This window comes from Bufo bufo, chromosome 11, assembly GCF_905171765.1.
Source record: "Bufo bufo chromosome 11, aBufBuf1.1, whole genome shotgun sequence".
Taxonomy (NCBI): domain Eukaryota; kingdom Metazoa; phylum Chordata; class Amphibia; order Anura; family Bufonidae; genus Bufo; species Bufo bufo.
The window spans coordinates 30,018,742-30,039,005 of record NC_053399.1 but is presented as its reverse complement, the minus strand read 5'-3'; positions in this window follow the sequence as shown (position 1 = coordinate 30,039,005).

The window sequence follows — 20,264 nt, the reverse complement described above, 5'->3', positions numbered from 1 at the left end:
CAGTGAATTCATCTAATCATAATTCACCTGCTGTTACCATGTCTGTGCAAGAAGATAACGTGCAATCTGACCTCCGCGGACCCCCTGCGGCAGCCACAGCCGGTCCCAGCGCAATACCAACTGCTGCAGCACCAAGCTTAATGCCTTTAACTATGCCTTATTATTTTGGGGCCCGCTGGTTCCCACGGTATTCTGGAGAAGTTCATACTTTAAGGGACTTTAAAGAGAAATTGCTTGCTGTGTTCAGATTGTACCCTGTATCCCCAGAACAACAGATGGAGATTCTCCTTGCGCAATTGGAAAGAGCTGCTCTCAGAGAAGTGAAATCCTGGCCAAGCTCAGAGAGGAGGACACTGGAGCAGATATTTGAACGTCTCTACACCACCTTTGAACCCAGAACCGTGTCAGAGGTCAAGATGAGGTTCTTCAGCAAGAAACAGCAATCGGGTGAGTCACTCAGAGACTTTGCATTATCTTTACAAGAAGCCCTTAGAGCTGTTGTCCAAGTAGACCCCCGTGAGGCAGAGAATCAGGACAAAACCCTGAAAAAGCAATTTATTGAAGGTGTCAATACAGACCATTTAAAGAGCCAGTTAAGAATGCTAGCTGCCCAGCATCCAAGTGCTGCCTTCTTAGACTTTAAAGAGTTAGCTATCAGTATACTGGGAAAAAGTCCACCAACAGAACCTGTTGGATCCGCTGTAGTGCCAGTAGCACAGCTGGTCACCCCTATAAACCTTTACCTGTCGTCAGTCAGGCAACTCAAGCCCCAATTCCTGACACAGTTGCTCTCCTTACTGAGCAAGTCCAATTCCTGACTAAAAGTCTGGAGAAAGTCCACCAAAAGTTGGAAAAATGGGAAAAAACATTATTGCTGGAGGATGAGAAACCTGTGTCCAGAAGGCTCTTCTCTCCTGACTTATTCCAGAAATTCGGGCGGACGCCCACCTGACCGCACTAGTACCCCTAAGTAGCCTATCTGCACATACTGTCACAAGCCAGGCCATACTGAAGCAACCTGCTGGCAGTTAAACGGGCGACCCCCGAGGCCAAGGACCACCCCTCGGGAGGTAAATCAAAAGGTCCAGAAGATCCCTATTGGATGCCAAGATACGTAGGATCCCGTCCAGAAGTGACACTTCAAATAAATGGAGTTCCTTTTGTTGCCCTAGTTGACACAGGATCCCAAGTCACTACCATTCAACAAGCAGCATTTGAAAAATACTGGGATCAAAATCAGCTTACCCAGCCCCCAGAATCCTGGCTGAGTCTCATAGCCAGTAACGGCAAACCTGTACCAATACTTGGTTATTGGGAACCTACCATTCAAGCAGGAGGAACTACACTATCCCAACAAGGCATTATTGTGGTACAAGTTAAAGAAAATAACAATAACCCTCTAATAGTCCTAGGAATGAATGTCCTTAGGAACTGTTATGTTGAAATGCTGGAAGCCTTGCACCAGTCAGTGCCTACTGCCTCTTCTGCTTCTAAGAAGGTGATCCAACAAACCATCCGTGTACTAAATGCGCAACAGAGATTCGCCAATGAAAAAGGAGAAATCTGCTGTGTCTGCATCCGAGATAATCAACCTGTGATTCTCAAGCCCAACACCGAAACCCTCTTGTGGTGTCGAGCTGTAGCGGAATTCCAGGTCAAGACTACCAAGCCTTGGTAGAACCCGTTGTCTTGGAAGACTATCCTCTAGTTAGAGCTGCAAGTAGCCTAGTAACCGTCTCTGGAGGTAAAGTGCCTATTCGTCTCCTAAACTTGAGATATCACAGTGTAACATTAACAAAATACCGTCCCATTGCACAGCTAATCCAAGTTACATTTCAGGATGTCATCAGTGTGGCTGCAGATACCAAAGAGCAACTTATCAAGAAACAGCACCCACAGGACCAAAATTTAAGCACCCCCTGGTGGAAAGAACTTCACGTGGGAGATGCTTCTACACATTAGAACACCAATTGGAGGGAGTACTTAAAATCGTGAAGGAGCATCACTGTGCCTTCAGTAAGCATTCTACAGACTATGGAGAAGTAGATATCATAAAACACTCCATCCCTACAGGTTCACACCCACCGATCAAGGAAAGGTATCGGCCTATACCACCAACTATGTACCAATCTGTAAAGCAAATGATCCAGGAGATGAAAGACTCTAATATCATCAAAGACAGCCATAGCCCATGAGCTGCACCACTGGTCCTTGTCCGAAAAAAAGATGGCAACATCAGATTCTGTGTGGACTACAGAAAAATCTATCAAATCACTCACAAGGATGCTTACCCTTTACCACGCATAGAGGAATCCTTGACAGCTTTAGGATCTTCAGCCTACTTCTCTACTCTTGATTTAACCAGTGGATACTGGCAAGTACCAATGGCACCTGAAGATCGTGAGAAGACTGCATTTACCACCCCTATGGGCCTATTTGAGTTCAACTGCATGCCTTTTGGACTTTGCAATGCGCCTGGAACTTTTTAGAGATTAATGGAGCGTTGTCTGGGCCACAAACATTTTGAAACTGTCCTGTTATACTTAGACGATGTCATCATCTATTCCAAATCTTATGAAGATCACTTGAAACATCTGGCCGAAGTTTTTCAAGTTCTCATTAAACATGGACTCAAAGTCAAACCATCTAAGTGTTATCTACTGAAGCCAGAAGTCAAATACTTAGGGCATATCGTCAGCTCTGAAGGTGTTAAACCCGATCCAGAGAAGATAGCCGCAGTCCGAAATTGGCCTACTCCTACTACGGTGAAAGAAGTGAGAAGTTTTCTCAGTTTCGCGGGATATTACAGACGTTTCATTCCTCACTTTGCCCAAATTGCGGGGCCAATATTAGAACTTCCTAAAAGGTATCAGAAATCTCCAATACCAGTTGAATGGAATACTGAAAGAAAAATTGCCTTCCAGCTCCTGAAAAAGAAGTTAACAGAACCACTAATCTTAGGCTATCCGGATTACCAACAGCCATTTCATCTTTACACAGATGCCAGTAAGAAAGGCCTGGGAGCTGTTTTGTCACAAATGCAAGAAGGTAAAGAAAGAGTCATTTCCTACGCTAGTAGATCTCTTAGAGGTACTGAAAAAAACAACCAAAACTATAGTTCCTTCAAATTGGAATTCCTCGCACTCGTGTGGGCTGTTACAGAAAAATTTAAAGATTACCTGGCTGCAACACCCTTCGTGGCCTTCACAGATAACAACCCTCTAGCACATCTTAACACCGCCAAGTTAGGAGCATTAGAACAAAGATGGACCTCACGCCTTGCTAACTACAATTTCACAGTGAAATACAGAACAGGTAAAGCAAATGAAAATGCGGATGCATTATCCCGTCTGCCAACCCAAGAAGACCCCACTACACAAGAAGATGTTTGGGAAGAGGTAGAAATGCCATCCTTCTATAAAAACTTTGCCCACCAAGATATCATCACCGTCAAAGGGAAAAAGGTCCTTACCCTTCAACAACAAGTGGATCTAAAATCCCAAGTGGACAAAGAAAGATGGCTCAAGCTGCAAAATGAAAGCAGAGTGTTGGGTGAACTGCAAGATTTCTTCACCAGCGGAAGAACACCAGAAAGAATCCGCAGGAGGAATGCTGATCCAGAATTGTCAAAATTATGGAGGCACAGAAAACACCTCTTTCTACAGAAGGGCCTACTATTAAGAAGGACCTTAGATCCAATTACCTGGGATCGTCTATATCAAATCCTAATACCACGCCGAGATGCAAGAATAATTCTTGAGATGTACCATGATCAATCAGGACACTTTGGCGTGCAGAAAACAGAAGCCACCATCCGTAGAAGATTCTACTGGATCGGGATGAGAGGAGACATTGAAAAATGGTGTCGAGAATGTTCCACTTGTGCTGTTGGAAGAAATGAAAAACATGACCAAAAAGCACCCTTATATTCCATTGTAAGCCGAACACCGCTAGAAATAGTTGCAATTGACCATGTGAAGCTGGAACAAAGTCGCTTAGGTTACACATACGCTATGACTATCATTGATCATTATACTAAATTTGTTGTAGCCGTGCCCGTCAAGGACTTGACCGCTAAAACAACTGCAGATGCTTTCTGGAAACATTTCTTGTTGCCGTATGGATGCCCAGAAAGAATCCTTACAGATCAGTGATCTGCCTTTGAGTCGCAACTTTTTAAAGAACTGTGTACCTTTCACAACTGTCAGAAAATCAGGACCACAGCATACCATCCCCAAGGGAATGGGCTTTGTGAAAAAATGAACCAAACTTTAATTGAGATGTTAAGAGCGGTACCACCTGCTACCAGAAATGATTGGCCTACTCTACTGCCTCAATTGATGTATACCTACAATAACACTATTCACTGTTTTACTGGGTATACACCCTACTACCTTATGTTTGGCCGACAAGGTACATTACCTGCTGATCATACTTTGGGCGTACAAGTGCCTGATGCAATCAACCCTCTACCAAAAACTGATTGGGTGAGTGAGCACCAAAGACATTTGATTGATGCACAAGAAATTGTTCAACAACGCATTGGACATGCTCATGAAAAACAACAGAAAGATTACAATCAATCTGCCAAGGCAGAACCTCTCAAAATTGGTGATCGTGTGGGGTTAAAAAATGACTATCGTACCAGAGAATTAGATAGCAAATGGGAGAGAGAACTTTACACCATTACTGCTATTCTCAATCCAGAGACTGATACTTCTTGAGATTACTCAAGAGAAAAGATCACGTGTAGTGCATCGAAATCGCCTTAAATTGTGTCTCAAAGAAGATACTCTAGAGGAAACTCTTCAAGAAGAAGCTGTTCAAGAGGGAATTCAATCCATAGAGCCAGAACTTGAAAAATCATCTGAATTAGAGGAACCAATACAGTCTTTGGGAAAAACATTATTAGACTCTGATCCTTTGCAATGGTTCTTAACTCCATGGCTCAACATCTTAGTGCCTGCTAAAACCAACACCACAACACTTCAACCAGAAGTTGTAATTACTGCAACTCAGGAAACACCAAGTTCCCTTGAAACAAGGCCTGCAGAGTCTCAGCCGCTTCGTAGATCCGACAGGATTACAAGAGGACAACCACCTGTCCGTTAAAGGGATTTCCTGCCCCAGCATCCGAGAAGACAACTTCCAGCTTTGCCAATTCAACGTTGAGGACATCCTTAACTTGTCTAGAGTTCCAGAGATCAAGAAAAAGACTAATCTACGTTTATCATGTTCTATTCCCTTAAAGAACTTTTTAAGGAACTGTTCACCTATCATCTGTTTTACAACGTTCAAGCCTGCACCCGGAGATAGACTTTCACGCACCTAAGCCTCCGTGATATGCTACTTTGACATTTTTCCTGTGCCCAGGGAACGGACTCATACCCTGTGAGCCTCCTGAGATGTTATTTTTGTTTTCTTCATCATTGTGGACTATTTTGGTTTTCCGATACATCATCAGTCTTCAGAGGAAAAATTGCTACCCCATTTGTCACATTTCGTTGTTGCCTGAGATATGCTTGCCTAACCCATTTTTACTTGCAGGTACAAGTAGTACAAGAATGGATGCATGCTTTTCCCCTTCTTATATCTTACAGGAAGATATAACATTGAGTCAAGAATGTGTCGAGGTCGACTCATGTTTTACCATGGGGGTATGCAGCGTCCCACTCAGGATACGTGGAAACTGCAAAATAGCTTTAAAACTGTATTATCATATTGCATGTTATTTTGTACTACAACACCTGTTGTATCCCTGTTCATAGGCTGGTCTGGTGTAATTTAGACATCCCACCACTAGATGGGGATAGCACTTAGGTCATATAAATACCTAGGTCAGGCCTAGTGGGTTAGATTAGACAGTTCAGTGGTTGTTGATTAGTAGTCAGTCTGCTGAGTTTGAGAGAGTGCAGATCTAGCACTTCTGCTCAGGTAAAAGTCTAGTCCAGGAAGGGACAAAAGAAAGGAAAGACTAAAAATCCAAAGGATAAAAACCACAAACCAGGAATAAAAGACCTTTGGGAATCCAGGTGAAGGATACTTTAGCCACAGGCAACCTCACCAAATAACTCTGGTTTACTAGGGACCTGAAGCAAAGTTACCTACCAGAACTACTTCTACAGAACCTTCAAGCTAAGCTAAACCCAGCCAAACCTATTAACAGTGGATCGACAGGATTCCTTTAAACTGCAAAAGACTGTATTCTGTCTCATGTAACTGATGAACTGTGTTGTTATTTGACCCCTCATCGGCCCACCGTGCACCTCACGTGTTGCCCCTGCGGTTCTGGCTGGCTGCACTGGGGTACTGCAGAATGGATCCTTGGTCTGCAACCAGTATGCAGTGATGAAACAGGACATGAAGTGTGAAAGCTATAAGAGAACCAGGAAGGCTGAGCAGTTTATAAATGCAGAGTAGCAGCACAGAGCTAGTACAGGAACCAGGGACAATGCGGTGGACAACACAATGATCCTCAAGTAGTGTCAGCAAACATGGTTTAAAAAGCAGCCAATTGGAGAGCATAATTCCCAATCCCAGGAAAGAGTTACCTCTTGCTTTGGTGGAGAAGAAGTTTGTGGCTAAGTTTAGGCAGGACACAGTGATAGCTGAGTTGGATTACAGTGAGAATTCACACAGCAGACCCAGAAAAGCCACCTAGGTGAGAAGGCATGAAGCCAGCATAGGAGAGATGAGAAATAATGCAGTTCATCACAGTACCACCTCTTTTAGGACTCAGGGGACGTCAGGAATTACTCTTGAGATTATCATCTTTTAAGATTCTTTTCATGACTTAATTTGTTATATCTTCTTTGGTTAATCTGATTATATAATTCACTTACATTTAAAACTTATTGGAAAAAAAAATTGCAATGAACTTTGTTATATGATTTAGTTATGCATTCACTGACAATATCACAGTTGAGGCTTTTCAATGTTTTTGCAGTTCTACAGAAACTCAGAGACAAATAAGAGGATTTAATTAATGTCTAATACCCAAGGTCCATCACTTTTTAATGATGGAAGTGAATGCTTTTGCTTTTGACATTGAATGGAAATGAGTAATTTTGTTGTGTTCCATTAAACATAATGCTAAGACTGATCTATGTGGATTTGAAGACAGAGAAGGTCATGTACAAAAGCTCCTACAAAGGAAACTAATACATTAGCTTATAGTTAGGTTTATAAAAAAATAAATATATATATGATGAGGAAATTACAGCATTTAATAGGGTTATTCAGGGCCTTATTTCCCTAGGGGAAACATATTGGGCAGATTAACTATTGAAAATGTTCATTTTGCACCAAACAAAACTGCTGTGCATACTTTGTATCACATTTATTAACTGTTTTACACACTTTTCTAAGCATTTTCTGACAAACGGAGTGGCTTCATGGCACAAGGAGGCATGGCCTAAATGTAACTGCGTGTGCCAAAAATGCCTTAGATTTTGGTGCATATCTGGAGTGAAACTATGCCAAATTATCAGTGGCATAAACTTAAGTATAAAACTACACAGTTTTTTGCCGCACTTTTGACACATTTTTTGTTGCAGGGTTTACAATACTCTAAATGGAAAATATTATTTTTACATATATTAGTAGTTACTTTGAAAGGTTGCACTAAGTTTCAGGTTGCAATTTTTAATTCCTTCATTAATTTCAGGTACCCTGAAATTCAGTTTATAAGCCGCTACTAATTTCAAACTTTTCTCAAATGGACATGTCTATTCCAATAATGTATGCTGGATGTGAGGTCTGTGTGTCCAGGATGCTGCTGTCTTGATTAGCTCTCATATACAGGCGAGCATTATTCCTGAACTGATTCCCTTTTTTATAGCTCATGAGTGATTTCCTATCACTTAGCACTAGTACTAAGTCATTGATGCTTAGAAGTGTATGATTTCCCTCCACCCTTACAGGGTTTTTCATGAGTACTCTGCTTTCTATGTACACTAGCAGGGGCGGATTGGTCTTAGATCTTACAGGTATATTTCCCGGTGAGCCGATGCCTAGGAGGGCCACCCAAGCCTGGCCAGCAGCCCCAAGTGCCATCCTGAATTCATCTGTATGAACTTCCTCAGGACAGCAATACAGTTGAATACTGTGGCGCAGGTGGCAGTATTTTGTGCTGCCCTGTGGTATTTGGTTCAGCTGGGGCGGTATATTGCTCTGCACTATGGTATTGCCGGCCCTGCCTACTTCTATTATCCCTGCCTAATTATGTTGACCCACCTTCAACATGGCACCACTTTTACCTTTCAATTCCAGGGCCACTTTTAGTTCCCAGTCCGTCCCTGTACACTTGTAATTTATGCGATTTTCCCCCTTCAAACTGGTTGTGTGTGCTTTTCCCCTGTTCTTCTGCCTGTGTGACTTGCCCACCTCAGATGCTCTCCTCCTTTTCAACATTCCTGATCTGCTGTTTTTAATGTCCTCCCCCTCCTTCCTGTTATCTCTAACACTAAGAGAAGGGAGGGGGACAGCAGAGAGAGCCAACAGAAACAAGAGCAGTGCTCTGATGGATTTATGTCTCTGCAAAATCAAAATGGTAGGACATTTTTAACAAATGCAATTGAGATAGTTGATTAATTTACATTAAGAGAGCAAATGAACAATAAAAATATCAGTGGAAAGGTGCCCATAGCCGTTAGCACATACAATCTCCATCAGTATACCTGCAAATATTAATTTGGATAGTCTTTATTATCTAACCACATCCATGCCCTTTAACTCAATATTCTGTATTAATTTGCCATTGCTGTCTCCTAAAGGATGATATTTGCTTTTACAGGGCCAAGAGGAAGGACATCTTTTGCTGTGCCTTTGCCCAGTACTGTAAAAAGCTGAAGGACAAAGAATGTAGGTCAGTTGGCAGATCATTGTATTTTTTTCAACCAACTTTTGTTGTCCAATATACTGTATATATAAGAATCCAAAAAACCATAATTACCTAATTGTCTTACAATATCAGTGACCAAATATAGAAATGGCAGAAAATAAATAAAAGGTATTGGGTAAGTACGTTTAGGTAGGAATTCAATTTGTAGGTGAATAGGGTATAAAGAGGTTCTCCTTATTTGGTTGTACTGTGTTAGGCACAACACTAAGAAGCTTTACATATGTTAGTAGATTCTACCGATGTCCTAAACCTTCTTCATTCTGGTGATGGAGGTCTTTGTGCTTTGTCTTTACAATTTGAAAAAAGAGCCCCAGTGCTATGAAATACATTGTTTTATTTTTTTTAAATTAAGTAACATAGTAACATAGTACATAAGGCCGAAAAAAGACATTTGTCCATCCAGTTCGGCCTGTTATCCTGAAAGTTGATCCAGAGGAAGGCCAAAAAACCCTGTGAGGTAGAAGCCAATTTTCCTCACTTTAGGGGAATAAAAAATTCCTTCCCGACTCCAATCAGGCAATCAGAATAACTCCCTGGATCAACGACCCCTCTTTAGTAGCTATATCCTGTAATATTATTGCACTCCAGAAATACATCCAGGCCCCTCTTGAATTCCTTTATTGTACTCACCATCACCACCTCCTCAGGCAGAGAGTTCCATAGTCTCACTGCTCTTACCGTAAAGAATCCTTTTCTATGTTTGTGTACAAACCTTCTTTCCTCCAGACGCAGAGGATGTCCCCTCGTCACAGTCACAGTCCTGGGGATAAATAGATGATGGGATAGATCTCTGTACTGACCCCTGATATATTTATACATAGTAATTAGATCTCCCCTCAGTCGTCTTTTTTCTAACGTGAATAACCCTAATTTTGATAATCTTTCAGGGTACTGTAGTTGCCCCATTCCAGTTATTACTTTAGTTGCCCTCCTCAGGACCCTCTCCAGCTCTGCTATGTCTGCCTTGTTCACTGGAGCCCAGAACTGTACACAGTACTCCATGTGTGGTCTGACTAATGATTTGTAAAGTAGTAGGAATATGTTCTCATCACGGGCATCTATGCCCCTTTTGATGCAACCCATTATCTTATTGGCCTTGGCAGCAGCTGCCTGACACTGTTTTTTGCAGCTTAGTTTGCTGTTTATTAAAATTCCTAGATCCTTTTCCATGTCAGTGTTACAGAGTGTTTTACCATTTAGTATGTACGGGTGACTTGCATTATTCCTTCCCATGTGCATAACTTTACATTTGTCAGTGTTAAACCTCATCTGCCACTTATCTGCCCAAGCCTGCAATCTATCCAGATCCCTCTGTAGTAGTATACTGTCCTCTTCAGTGTTAATTACTTTACACAGTTTAGTGTCATCTGCGAAAATTTATATTTTACTATGCAAGCCTTCTACAAGATCATTAATAAATATATTGAAGAGAATAGGGCCCAATCCTGCCCCCTGAGGTACTCCACTAGTGACAGTGACCCAATCTGAGTATGTACCGTTAATAACCACCCTCTGTTTTCTATCATTGAGCCAGTTACTTACCCATTTACAGACGTTTTCTCCCAGTCCGAGCATTCTCATTTTATATACTAACCTTTTATGTGGTACAGTGTCAAATGCTTTGGAGAAGTCCAGATACACGACATCCATTGATTCGCCGCTGTCAAGTCTAGAACTTACTTCCTCATAGAAACTGATTAAATTAGTTTGACATGACCGATCCCTCACGAAGCCATGCTGATATGGCGTTATTTGCTTATTTCCGTTAAGATGCTCTAAGATAGCATCTCTCAGAAAACCTTCAAACAGTTTGCCCACAACAGATGTTAAACTTACCGGCCTATAGTTTCCAGGCTCTGTTTTTGAACCCTTTTTGAATATTGGCACCACATTTGCCATGCGCCAATCCTGTGGGACATTCCCTGTCAGTATAGAGTCCGCAAATATCAGAAATAAGGGTCTGGCTATGACATTACTTAATTCCTTTAGGATACGGGGGTGTATGCCATCCGGTCCTGGCGATTTGTCTATTTTGATCTTTTTAAGTCGCTGTTGTACTTCTTCCTGGGTCAGACAGGACACTTTTAATGGGGAATTTATTTCAACATTCAGCATTTCATCTGACAGTTTATTTTCCTCAGTGAATACATTGAAGAAAAAAATATTTAACAGCTTTGCTTTCTCCTCGTCGCTCTCTGCGAATCCCCCCTCATTACTCTTTAAAGGACCGACACCTTCAGATTTATACTTTTTAACATTTATATAATTGAAGAACATTTTAGGGTTAGTTTTACTCTCTTTGGCAATTAATCTCTCGGTCTCTAGTTTGGCCGCTTTTATTTGTTTTTTACGTGTTCTATTTTTTTCCTTATAGTTTTTCAGTGCTTCCGTGCTACCCTCCTGTTTTAGTGTTTTATATGCTTTCTTTTTGTCATTTATTGCTTTCTTTACAGTTCTGTTTATCCACATTGGTTTCTTTTTGTTCCTTAACCTTTTATTCCCATACGGTATGTACCTCTCACAATGAGCTTTTAGGATGCTTTTAAAGATATCCCATTTTGTGGCTGTATTTTTATTTGTGAGGACTTTATCCCATTTAGTTAGGCCTATGGCCTCTCTTAGTTGGCTAAATTTAGCTTTTTTTAAGTTTGGTATTTTTGTTCCTCCCTGTAGAAACGCTCTTTTGAATGATAATTGGAAGGTTATTACTTTATGGTCAAGTAATTTCTATTAGCATTTTAATAATACAAACATAAGTCCCCAACACCCACATACCCTCCCCCCAAAAACCATCATTATGATGCCCTCCATCTTCCATAACTTCTAACATTCGGCTACACCATCACAACCGCATAATAATTACAAAGGCACATGCCCTTTCCCTTCAGCATTCCCCACAGAACAATGATAGCAGAACTGCGATCTTATAAAGGAATATACATTTGTTATCAGCCAGAACTTCCCTACATTACATAGCGTAGAAACATTCCATATATCCTGCAAGAAATCGCCAACCACGGAGCCAGATATGCACAGCAAGCAATAGTACCCTCACACTAATCCCAGACGGTATCTCTGAAGTTCCCTGGACGCCAGCCCGGGGGCATCAATCCAAGGAGTCCACAGCTTTTCAAATTTGGCCATAGCACCCCTCTTCCTATAAACCCCTCGTTCCAAATTAAGTAACCAATTAATCTTGGCTATAAATTCAGTTTCACTAGGACTACCCTCATCCAGCCAATGTTGAGCAATCAGCTTACGAGCCATATACAACATTCTGGCCACTGCTATCTTCCTGGGCTCAGTGATTGGCAAGTCCTCCACATATCCCATTATACAGACAAATGGGGTCACATCCAGTGTAACTTCATACAGAGAATCAATGCGCCAAAAACCCTCCAGTGCCGAGCATGACCACAGCATGCGTAACATACCCGCATCTTCCTCCCCACATCGCGGGCATTTGGAATCCAACCGGAGTCCAATATTAAACAGAAACTGAGGAGTTCTATAAACCCTATGAATTAGATATAGGTGCGACAGCCTGTGGGCCTCGCTGAGAGAGAGCTGCGGAATCCTCTCCAATATCTCCTGCCACTGAGTTTCCTCTAACGGCCCCATCTCCGCTTCCCATTTTGTCCTACTATTCACCGGATGATCTTGCAGAAATAGGTCCAGCAGGGTCTGATAGAGCAGAGAAATAACTCCAGAGGAGGAATCCCTCCTCTCTATAAGCGCAATAATCTTGTTTTACAGTACCGCTCTCCACATACCGCCATCATGGTCAGCCCGGAAGGCATGACGCAGCTGCAAATACCTATAAAAATCGAAGGACGGTAAATACATTGTTTTATGAGACTGCATCTGCAATAAAAGCTGTAAAACCTACTCCGGCTACGTATCGCCTGACCAGGTATCCTTTGCACCTGGATGATGTCCATCTACCTGTAGAGATTTCCAAGAAGACTGCACAGGAATCAGTATCCAAATGTGGAACTGAAATTGCTGCTAGTGGTGGGTTGGTGAAAAGAAAGTTCATATTAGCAGTGTAAAATGGTTATGTCTATGGAACTGACCAGAGTAGTGGGGAAGCGGTATATAGAGATCCACTGCAGGAACATACAGTAGCAGCACTCCTTCTGGAAAAAGGAATAGGTGAAGCTCCTAAGCTCCAATGCAAACCCTGTAACAACACCACCCACCTGCTACGTGCCCTTTATAATACCAGGTCTGTGAAGAACAGCACTGAGGGCCATTATGATTAGTATATACAATGGATTGGATGTCATTACAGATCCTCTTGTGAATGTTCTTTGATAACATCTTTAAATATATGGATGGGGTGGTCTCCAGACCAACCATGGGATACAGCTATAGGCCCCAAAGGACTATTGTGGAAGTGCTGAATTCGGCACGTAACTGACACAAACGGAACCTAACAGATTCCATTGACTATAATGTAATCCATATGGTTTCCGTTCGGGAGAAATTTTTTTTAGAGGAGAAAAAAATCCTGCATGCAGGACTTTTCTCAGCTATTTTTGACTAACCTTGTGACGGAGCCTCCAATACAGATATGAACATGGCCATAGATGTACACTGATTTCTTAACATTGTGTTTCCCCCATCAAAAAGCAGCTATTAGTCAGCTCAAGCGTATTATCCAATATAAACCTGCAACCCAAAACATGGTTGTCAACCCAGTGAACAGCCAAACACCTTTTGGAGCAATATAATGAATTTGTTCATGTAAAGCCATGGTCTCCAAGCTATGACCCTCCAGCTGTTGCAAAGCTACATCTACCAGCATATTGTGAGTCTGTCAGAACATGCTGGGAGTTGTCCTTCAACAACAGGTTGGAGACGTAGAGGAACTGCAGAAATGGACATGTTCTGCATATCAAATATTAGATATACTGATAACTCCGTTATCATATAAGTAGTCTTAAATACATCATCTAAGGGTGCCTTTACACCATCAATAGTTGCAGGCCAAAAGAGCTGTCTCTTCCAACTCCTCCATACACGTACACAACCGTTTGACTGAGCCTATATGTGTTTCAATAGGTTTTCAATGGGAATGGAGGAGAATCAAGCTGCCAAACATGTCTTATCCACAGGAAAACAAAAGGATCAGGCAATAACATTCCATTCGCCTGATCCTTCTCTCTTCTGACATCTCCCCCATACACATTAGATTGTTGGCCAGTTTTGCTGAAATCAGCGTGTTTGGTTGACAATACACTGCATTATCTTTATGGATCTAAAATACAAGGTTTACTGCTTGTAATGCAGGACTGTGTACAGGAACTAGGGATGTTTCGTTCTCATCCCCACACAGTGATTTTTTTTACCTATCTTCTTTACACAAAAGAAGCAGCAACTGCCTATGGCAACATATCTCCTCTATCCCAGATTTACTTTTGGAGGACAATTTTGGGGTCACTCAATCTTATGTTTTCTTTGCCTTCAAGCATCCCATGTGGGTGAAATCTCAGTAATCTTAGTTGGCAGCCCACCGAGGTTTAACCTTAACTTAGAGTATACTGTCAGAGTGGAAGAGAATGGCTGAACAGATATATATCAAGGATTCTTCAACACGTTGCAGATATTAACCCATTCATCGGCAGAATAGAAGCGCAAACATTTTTAGATTTTGTGTGAGCTATTTAATTATTGTTTGGAATACCTCTATGTACACTCTAAGGCCCCTTTCACACGAGCGAGTTTTCCGCGCCTGTGCAATGCGTGACGTGAACGCATTGCACCCGCACTGAATCCTGACCCATTTATTTCAATGGGTCTGTGTACATGAGCGTTGTTTTTCACGCATCAGTTCTGCGTTGCGTGAAAATCGCAGCATGTTCTATATTCTGTGTTTTTCATGCAGCCCTGGCCCCATAGAAGTGAATGGGGCTGCGTGAAAAACGCATTGCATCTGCAAGCAAGTGCGGGTGCGATGCGTTTTTCACTGATGGTTGCTATGAGATTTTGTTTGTAAACCTTCAGTTTTTTATCACGCGCGTGAAAAACGCATCAAAACGCACTGCACCCACGCGTAAAAAAAATGAACAACTGAACGCAATCGCAGACAAAACTGACTGAACTTGCTTGCAAAATGAAGCGAGTTTCACGGAACGCACCCTGAACGCATCCGGACCTAATCTGTCACGCTCGTGTGAAAGGGGCCTAAGGCCACTTTCACATGAGCGAATTTTCAGCGTGGGTGCAATGCATGACGTGAACACATTGCACCCGCACTGAATCCTGACCCATTATTTTCAATGAGTCTGTGTACATAAGCGTTGTTTTTCACGCATCACTTCTGTGTTGCGTGAAAATCGCAGCATGTTCAATATTCAGCGTTTTTCATGCAGCCCTGGCCCTTATAGAAGTGAATGGAGCTGCGTGAAAAAGTGCGGGTGCGATGCATTTTTAACTGATGGTTGCTAAAAGATGTTGTTAGTAAACCTTCAGTTTTTATCATGCGCGTGAAAAATGCATCAAAACGCATTGCACCCGTGCGGAAAAAAATGAACAACTAAGCGCACTAGCAGACAAAACTGACTGAACTTGCAGAGTTTCAGAGTGTTCACCTAGATGAGTTGTGTCCAGCTCTGGCATAAAACAACAGGCCAGACACAACTGATATATGTGAGCCAATTAAATTATCAAAGAACCCTTGAGTCTTATAAGCCAGAATACCTGATAATCCAGCACTTATAAAGTCCCATTTATGCTATATTAACTCCTACACGACACCCCTCATACATGTACGATGAATATTGGCACTTTAACCCTTAAGGCCTCTTTCACATGACCGTATGGCTTTTTCAGTGTTTTGCGGTCCGTTTTTCATGGATCCGTTGTTCCGTTTTTTGTTTCCGTCTCTGTTCCTTTTTTGTTCTGTTTTTACGTATGGCATATACAGTATACAGTAATTACATAGAAAAAATTGTGCTAGGCAGACAATTTCAATAGATGGTTCCGCAAAAACGGAACGGATACGGAAGACATACGGATTCATTTCCGTATGTGTTCAGTTTTTTTTGCAGACCCATTGACTTGAATGGAGCCACGGAACGAGATTTGCGGGCAATAATAGGACATGTTCTATCTTTCAACGGAACGGAAAAATGGAAATACAGAAACGGAATGCATATGGAGTACATTCATTTTTTTTGCGGATGGAATATGGAACGCAAAAAACGACCCGTAAACGGAAAAATAAAAACGGTCATGTGAAAGAGGCCTAAGGCATAATGCTGTACATGTATGGCATTATGTGCCCGCAATTGCATGGGGCAGGCTGCTGCTGTGAGTTCACTCCATACGCAGCAGGTGCCTGCTGAACCCTGTCATTTAACCCTTCCGATTTCGTGATCAATGGTGATCATGGCATCTGTGGAGTTAGACAGAGGGATGCGGCTCCCTCTGCCTTCGATCGGAGCCCTTGCAGTGAAATCACGGGGCTCCGATCGTTTACCATGGCAGCCTGGATGCTGCTGAAGCCTTCCAGGCCTGCCATGGTAAGTTCCCTGCTGCGCTGTGCACGAGACACAGTGCAGCAGTGGCAGTATAAAAATCCTATTCGCCCTAATAGGACAAGGGATCTAAAGATCCCAAGTTCCAGCCCAAAATATAGTACCAATAACAACTACAGTTCGTTACACAAAAAACAAGTCCTCATACAGCTCTGTAGATCAAAATATAAAACAGTTATGGCTGTCAGAATATGGCGATGCAAAGAAAAAGGTTTTTTGTTTTTTTCAAAGGTTTATTTAAAAAAAAGTAATTAAACAAAATGAAAACTATACAAGTTTGGAATCGCCACAATCATAGTGCACAGCGAACACTGTGATGTCAAAACCTTGGCAGAACTGTGTTTTTTTATTTTTTTATTTTACCCCACAAAGAATTTTTTTCCTGTTTTCCAATACAAGACATGGTAAATGAAATGGCAGCATTAAAAAATGTATCTTGTCCCTCAAACAATAGGTCCTCATATGGCTATGTGAATGGAAAAATAAAAAAGTTCTGGCTATTGTAACATACGGAAAAAAAATTAAAAAATTTTTAAAATGAAAAGAGGCCCGGTCTTTAAGGGGTTAAATATGGTGCCTGCTCCAGAGCAGAGCGGACACCATAGCCGCTGGGTTTCTGCTGTCTCATACAGCAGACACCCTGGACTAACGTCTGCGATCGGATTTAACACCAATCGCTGGCATTTAAACCCTCAGATGCCATGCTCATTTGTGACCATGTCCTCTAAGGTGGCTTTTCTCAGGAGTGCTGTGCTCCTGGGGCCCAAACAGATTCCCTGTGCACCTTCGCATCCCAAACGCCTGAGCTATTAAAAATAAACATATGCCTTTTTTGTCACCTCCCCACTAAAAATTGAATAAAAAATTATCAAAAAGTCATACACACCCCATAATAATATCACTGAAAATTACAGATCGCCCCACATAAAATGAGCCCTCACACAGTTCCATAGATGTAAATATAAAAAACTTATATGGAGATGAAAAAAAACGTAATGTATTTTTATAACACAGGAAACACAGGAAAAACAATACAAATGTGGTGTCGCTATAGTTGTACTGACCTGGAGAATCAAGGGAACAGGTCAGGCTTACTGCATAGGGAACAATATTTGTGGGTTTTTTTTCTACAACTCCTGTTTTTTTTCTACAATTTTTTGTATTTTTTTGTAATTTTTTTCCAGCTTCCCACTACATCGTATGCAATATTGGTGCCATTAGAAAGTACAACTTGTCCTGAAAAAAAATAAAATAATAATAATAGAGCCTTCATACTTCTACATGAATAGAAAAATAAAAAGTTTTGGCTCTGGGAAGGCAGTGTCACAACCAGACAGTTGAGAAGCTCTGACAGGAGCTTTCCAGATCCTCCTCCTTGAGTTTCTTTGTTTTGGTTAAGTTCCTCATCTCGTTAGTCTATCTCAGCTGTTATGCAGTTGGACTGATTGCTTCCCTTTAAGTTCCTCCCCATGATGCATTAGGTTGCGGCTTATACAACTTCCTGGAGTGTGTGTGCTTGCTGTTTCTATTTCCCAGTCCTCTGCAAGATAAGTGCTGTTCCTTTATTTGTGATTTTCTGTCTGCTGGATTTTCAGGTGACCCTGACTCCCTCCGTGTCTAGTGTAGGGAGCCGGTGGTCATGTCCCCTCACTATTGTAGGGTCTTCAGGTATTAGATAGCCGAGGTACGTGGATATGCGGATATCCTCCTCTCTGCCTGGAGACACCCGAAGTGCAATTTAATTATCTTCCAGGACAAAGGGAAACCACGAATACACATGTGGGAACAATAGGGCAGGAATTTCCACCCAAATACACAAAAACCTCCTTTCTGTCTGTGATATAATTATGGGTTAACATAACTATCACAGACAGTAAAAATACAGTTTTTAAACATACTCTATAACTTTAAAACTATACATTCCATCTCCATAAAAATTACATATTTAAACTCAGAATACATCAAACATAAACACTTCTAAAAATCACCCAAATCCCTCCAGCGGATCAAAAGTTCAGTGGAAGTCCTTTATCACTGACCGCAAGCACAATTTCCTGCCCCAAAACAGTTCCATAGATTCTTTACTATACACCGCTGACCGCGTTCGGTCCTAAGAACAGTCCAGACATGCGGCATAGTTCTGTTCTTGAAGGGGAATATGTCCCGGGGCCATAGTCGTAGGGCAGGAGGCTAGCCATCAGTCCTCTACAATGCCCAGTGGCAAATGGCAGTTTGTCACAGATACGTTCTCCGGGGGTAGTGAGTATTTTGTGCGTTTTAGAGAGGCTTGCAAACTCCATTTTCGCCTTCTTCCCCATTCCTCTGGTGATGAAGAACGGAGGGTGGGGATCATTATATCGCTGCTCAGGGGTAACGCTCAATCCTGGGCCTTTTCGCTGCCGGAGGGGGCACGGCCCCTCCGTTCAGTGGATGAATTCTTTTTAGCCCTGGGTCAGATATATGATGATCCGGATCGTATTGCTCTGGCTGAGTCTAGACTACGTCTGTTATGCCAGGGTAAACAATCCGCAGAGATATACTGCTCAGAATTTCGGAGATGGGCAGCTGATACTGGTTGGAATGATGCTGCACTCCGAAGTCAATTTTGCCATGGTCTTTCAGAGGGATTGAAAGATGCATTTGCCTTTCATGAGAGACCTACCTCCTTGGATTCTGCTATGTCTCAGGCCGTTCGTATTGACAGGCGTCTTAGAGAGAGAGGAGAGATCTCTCCTTCCTGTCATACTCAGTCCCGGGACAGTGCAGCGGTCTCTTTCTGTGCGCAGGGGTCTCAGTCGCTGTCAGCCCCTTCTGAGCAGGAGCCCATGCAGCTGGGGTTGATTGCCTCAGACAATAGAAGATTCAGCCCGCATGGGAGGGTTTGTTTTTGTTGTGGAGGTATAAATCATATGGCAAATGTTTGTCCCTCTAGGAGATTCAGGCAGTTTTCTGGGAGTAATAAAGAAACAAAAAGGAAAAAAATCTTTTAAAAATGTTCCGTCTGTTACTATTGGCAGGGTTGAGGCGGAAATTGAAGGTTTTCCGTTTGCTTGTAGTTCCCGTTTTGTCCTGCCTGCTAGGGTGGCGCTAGAGAGCAAGAGCATTTTTTGTGAGATTTTGGTGGATAGTGGAGCAGCTGTCAATCTCATTGATAATCAATTTGCAATAACTCATGGTTTCCAGGTATGCACTTTGGGAAAGGATATTCCTGTTTTTGCTATTGATTCCGCTCCACTTTCTCAGAAATCATTAAAGGGCATAGTTCACAATATCCGTTTAATTGTGAGTGATGCTCATGTTGAGGATGTGTCATGTTTCGTCCTTAGCGGTTTGCCTACTCCTCTAGTGTTGGGGCTACCCTGGCTCACTAAACATAACCCCACCATTGATTGGCAAGCGAGGCAAATAAATGGTTGGAGTGACTTTTGCAGAGAGAATTGCCTCATGACATCTGTTTCTGAGGTTTCTACTAAGACTGTACCACCTTTCCTCTCTGAATTTTCGGATGTCTTCTCTGAGAGTGGAGTTCAGGATTTTCCCCCGCACAGGGAGTATGATTGCCCTATTAATCTCATCCCAGGCGCCAAGCTGCCTAAATCTCGTTTATACAATCTTTCCCAACCTGAGAGGGTCGCTATGCGTGCTTATATCTCCGAGAGTCTGAGAAAAGGACACATACGACCCTCGAAGTCACCTGTTGCCGCTGGTTTTTTCTTTGTTAAGAAAAAAGATGGTTCTTTAAGACCTTGTCTGGATTTCAGGGAGCTGAACAGTATCACTATTCGTGACCCTTATCCGCTTCCTCTGATCCCGGACCT